At 44.3% G+C, this 5,484-nt stretch overlaps 1 long non-coding RNA gene across 1 annotated transcript in view; it reads right to left on the bottom strand.

Moving 5' to 3' along the window:
* LOC125486195 overlaps window positions 1–4,224 on the bottom strand; it is a 7,928-nt gene extending 3,704 nt beyond the window's left edge. Inside the window, exon 1 of the long non-coding RNA XR_007264883.1 lies at window positions 4,119–4,224. This is a non-coding gene — a long non-coding RNA (uncharacterized LOC125486195). The remainder of the gene's footprint in view (window positions 1–4,118) is intronic.
* Window positions 4,225–5,484: the final 1,260 nt, after the last annotated feature.

Below are 5,484 nucleotides of genomic sequence, written 5' to 3'. Positions count from 1 at the left end.
TCCTATGATGCTGCTTGGCCTGCTGTGTTCATCCAGCCCTGCACCTTGTTGTCACCCATTGTAAGCACTGTTTACACAACTGCTTTTTTGAGCAATTGGTGGTTACAGAAGAACTGGAGCTTTGGTGGGTGCAAGGAGCTGATTGGTCTGTGGACTAGTTATCAATGACACAGGCCTCTAGTGACACTTCCTCAGAACTGGTGCAAGGATCATCAGACCTGAAACGTTAACTCGGATTCTTTTCTTCACAGGTGCTGCCAGATCTGCTGAGCTTTTCCAGCAATTTCTGTTTTTCTTTCTGTATGTGCACACGTGTGCGCGTGTGTGTGTATGTATGTGTGTGGGTATGTGTAGTCCTTAGGTAGCAGAACAGCTTAGGGCTGTGAACAAGCTGTAGGGGAGATATTGGACCTCCACCAGATCAGGAAGCCTTTCTATTCTCTGCAGTAAAAGCCACCTTAAGGTGAAAGAAAATCAGTTTATTTTTCTTAAAGCAGTTGTGGTAAGACAAGAGCAGGCAGATGGGACTAATTTATTTTGGGAACATGTTCAGCATGGACTAGTTGGACCGAAGGGTCTATTTCCATGTTGTGTGACTTTATGACTCTATGTGACTTCTAACTGGTATATCAGTGAACTAGTTACCCTGTACCTCTTGTAAACTAATGGAAGCATCCAGGGAAGGACAAATGAGAAGCTAAATTCTGACTAACAAAAGGATCACCAGACTCAGCTCAGGCACACTGAACTACCTAACTAGTTTTTCCTTCTGTCCGTAACACTCACTTTTATTCCACTTGTCTGTATGTTTGTATGAAAACCGAAAGAACTTGGATGCTGCAAATCAGGAACAAAAACAGAAGTTGCTGGAAAAGCTCAGCTGGTCTGGCAGCATTTGTGAAGAAAAAAATCAGAGTTAATGTTTCAGGTCTAGTGACACTTCCTCAGAACTGGTGCAAGGATCATCAGACCTGAAACGTTAACTCGGATTCTTTTCTTCACAGGTGCTGCCAGACCTGCTGAGCTTTTCCAGCAATTTCTGTTTTTCTTTCTGTATGTGCGCACGCGTGCGCGTGTGTGTGTATGTATGTGTGTGGGTATGTGTGTGTGTGGGTATGTGTGTGTGGGTGTGGGAGTGTGTGGGCATGTGTGTATGTATGTGTGTGGGCATGTGTGTGTATGTGTGTGTGTGGGTGTGTGAGTATGCTTGTGTGTGGGTCTGAGTATGTATGTTTGTGTCTGTGTGTGTGTATGCATGTGGGTGTGGGTGTGGAAGTGTGGGAGTGTGTGGGCATGTGTGTGTGTATGTATGTGTGTGGGTATGTGTGTTTGGGTGTGGGAGTGTGTGGGCGTGTGTGTGTGTATGTGTGTGGGTATGTGTGTGTGGGTGTGTGTGTGTATGTGTGTGTGGGTCTGAGTATGTGTGTGTGTGTATATGTGTGTGTGTGTGGGTGGGTGTGGGTGTGGAAGTGTGTGTGTGTGTGGGTGTGGAAGTGGGTGTGTGGCTCAGTAGAGTATATGCTGATGGTTCACAACTGTTTACTTGTAGGTAGAATGTGGTTGTGTGTAGTAAATAATAATTGCAGTTAAGTACAAAGACCTGGTCTGTGTTTTCTGTCAATCAAGTCAAAAAGACAGGAGAAGTGAAGAATCTTTGTGCACTTTTTCAAATCTTTAACTTTTGTGATGTGAGAGGTGGGTTTGACTTCCAGGTAGCTCCCCAGTGAGGTGTAACATTCAAAGAAAATGTTTCTGATTTAACATTGCTGTGCTCATCAAACGGGAGACCCAGACGTGAAATTCCAATTAGGAGTCCTGAGAGATGAGTGGGTGAGGTCTGGAACTGAGGTGAATTGTGAGGCCTCTGTAATGTTCAGTTGCTAACAATTAAACAAAGACTTGATGATATCATGTGATTCTAGAGAATTAGAGGAGCTCTGTGGCTTTTTTTCATTCTGTTACTTGACCAACACAAGTTCCTACTGGTGGTGGTGTAGGCTCAGGGGATGACCATGTTTATTCAAAGGATGATATTGTGGTTTTACAGTTGTTTGAGACGCCAAGTGCACAATAATCATTGGAACGGCTGATCTATGGAAAATGTTGGCACTGGAAAGGATGAGTATTTTCCTCTGGGATCATGGGTGATGTCTTCCTGATGTGAATAGCTTCCTGCATCCTACTGTTGTCTGTTAGTAATCCCAAATGTGTGGAGAGCGGATTCTTTCCATGACTCCAGCAAAACCCAGTTTTCCTGAGCAGAAGAGATTCCTCTTTTATGTCAGTCAGAATGGAAATCTTATCTGCAGCTGGAAATCACTAAACTGCATTTGATTTTGAAACACACAATGAAGTTGTGATGAGTCAAACGTGGATCATCCCTGAAACTCCAGTTGTGGGACAGTCATCAGCCATTCCAACTGACAGAGTAGGAAACCCAACAGAAGGAGGCCTGTTTTAAGGCAACATTCCCATCTGGTGACTCGAGATCACCCATACTTATGGATTGTTGTCATAGCCAACCTATCATAGCAGAATTAGGCCATCATAGAGTCCCTACAGTGTAGGAAGTGACCATTCAGCCCATCGAGTCCACACTGACCCTCCAAAATGCACATTTTTCTATCCCCATAACCACACCTTTCCCATGGGTAACCCATCTAACCTGCATCCTGTTTGACACTAGGGGCAATTTAGCATGGCCAATCCACCTAATCTGCACATCTTTGGAACAAAAACAGAAGTTGCTGGAAAAGCTCAGCAGGTCTGACATCATCTGTGAAGAAAAATTCAGAGGTAACATTTTGGGTCCAATGACTCTTCCTCAGAACATCTTTGGACTGTGGGAGGAAATCCACAAAGACATGGGGAGAACATGCAAACTCCACACGGACAGTTGCCCAAGGGTAGAATTGGACCCAGGTCTCTGGTGCCATGAGGCAGCAGGGTTAACTCACCAGGCCACCCTATAAGAGTGCTATCTAGTGTGAAGTCATAGGCAAGCCAGCAGTGATGACTGCAAAATGGGCTCGCCAAGAGCTGCATGAGTACAGATCAAGAGACGTTTTTTCATGTGGGTGAAACCTGACTGTCTGTCTTTTGCTAGTTTGCTCTTTAATGTTTAAAGATGAAGCGTGTAAACGTGGAAATCAAAGCCAAGGCACACGTCGCTGCTATGGTCTGTGCCAATGTGGCCATGGTAGGAGAACCCAAGAAGTAATTTTATTTTTATGAAGGTCAGGCCACAATGCATGCAGCATGGGGCTAACAAAACCACCTGGAGGACCTATTGAGGCATGAATCAGGAAAATGGACAGACCATGTCGACAGAAGAAAAGGAAGATTTTCATCCTGATGATCCTGAAGAACTCCTGCTCATTTACCTGTCTGCCTCCCGAACTGAAACTGGAAAGGTCATGGAGATTACTCACTGGAGCATAAAAACACGCAAGACGTGAGAGACTGCACTGCAGACGTGGTGGATTCTACAGCACTTGTCCCAAAGTCAGCACGCTGAGCAGAAAAGGTTTACACAGACTTTTTGACAGCAAACTCCCAATGTTTTCCAATGCAAGGTCAGGCCAATGTAAGCAAAATTCCCTCTAAAGTGCCCACACACAGCCACTGTGACATTCCGCACCATGGTGATCAGTATTCGCATGCATGATTCCAGAAGTCAATCCCGTGCATGGGTTCCATAGGCTCATATAACCGGAAAGAAAATTAGAGGGAACGCTGATCGTAAGGTGTGAGCAAATTAAAAACTAAAGACTTTTTTTTACATAAATACTGCACTCCCGTGCTTCCATTTTGTTTGACGTAAGGCACATTTCAGACAAACTTTTCTTTTATTCATTCACGGGACGTGGTAATTTCTAGCTAGGCCAGTACTTATTGCCTTTTCCTAATTGCCCAGAGGACAGTTTAGAGCCAATCACATTGCTGTAGTATGTAAGCCAGACCAGGTAGGGATGGCAGATTTCCTTCACCAAAAGATGTTATTGAACCAGATGGACATTTATGACCATCAACTGTATCGCTATTGGGCTAACTTTTAATTTGAGATTTATATTGTCACAGGTAGACAGGGTGTTGATGAAGGCATTTGACATGCTTACCTTCATTGGTCAGAGCACTGAGTACAGGAGTTGGGACATCCTGTTACAGCTGTACGAGACATTGGTGAGGTCACATTTGGAATACTGTGGACAATTCAGGTCGCCCTGTTATAGGAAAGATGTTATTAAACTGGAAAGGGAGCAGAAAAGATTGACAAAGATATTACTGAGGCTCAAAGATTCGAGTTAAAAGGAGAACATAGAACATAGAACATAGAACATTACAGCGCAGTACAGGCCCTTCGGCCCTCGATGTTGCGACGACCTGTGAAACCAATCTGAAGCCCATCTAACCTAAACTATTCCATTATCATCCATATGTTTATCCAATGACCATTTAAATGCCCTTAAAGTGGGCGAGTCTACTATTTTTGCAGGCAGGGCATTCCACGCCCTTACTACTCTCTGAGTAAAGAACCTACCTCTGACATCTGTCCTATATCTATCACCCCTCAATTTAAAGCTATGTCCCCTCATGCTAGCCATCACCATCCGAGGAAAAAGGCTCCCACTGTCCACCCTATCTAATCCTCTGATCATCTTGTATGTCTCTATCAAGTCACCTCTTAACCTTCTTCTCTCTAACGAAAACAGCCTCAAAACCCTCAGCCTTTCCTCATAAGACCTTCCCTCCATACCAGGCAACAGCCTGGTAAATCTCCTCTGCACCCTTTCCAATGCTTCCACATCCTTCCTATAATGTGGTGACCAGAACTGTACGCAATACTCCAAGTGCGGCCACACCAGAGTTTTGTACAGCTGCAACATGACCTCATGGCTCCGAAACTCAATCCCTCTACCAATAAAACCTAACATACTGTACGCCTTCTTAACAACGCTATCAACCTGGGTGGCAACTTTCAGTGATCTATGCACATGGACACCGAGATCTTTCTGCTCATCCACACTACCAAGAATCTTACCATTAGCCCAGTACTCTGTATTCTTGTTAGTCCTTCCAAAGTGAATCACCTCACACTTTTCCGCATTAAACTCCATTTGCCACCTCTCAGCCCAGCTCTGCAGCTTATCTATGCAGAGATAAAGGAAAAAGAATAACTAGGACCAAAGTGGACATGTATGTGGGGAACTGTATGAGATGGATCAGGTCCTCAATGAATATTTCTCGACTGTGTTTACCGTGCAGAAAAGCATGAAGTCTTGCGAACTTGGGGAAGTTTTTGGCAATATCTTGGGGACAGCCCATATCATAGTACAGGAGGTGTTGAAAGTATTAGAATGTACGAAGGTGGATAAATCTCTTGGTCCTGATCAGATATATCTAAGAACCCTGTAAGAGGCTGGAGAAGAACTTGTGGGAAGATTGATGAGGGCAGGGCAGTAGATGTAGTCTATATGGATTTCA

The sequence above is a fragment of the Rhincodon typus genome, chromosome 26, assembly GCF_021869965.1.
Source record: "Rhincodon typus isolate 14 chromosome 26, sRhiTyp1.1, whole genome shotgun sequence".
Classification (NCBI taxonomy): domain Eukaryota; kingdom Metazoa; phylum Chordata; class Chondrichthyes; order Orectolobiformes; family Rhincodontidae; genus Rhincodon; species Rhincodon typus.
The sequence above is the reverse complement of the archived record's forward strand: the minus strand, read 5'-3'. Positions and strand labels throughout refer to the sequence as shown.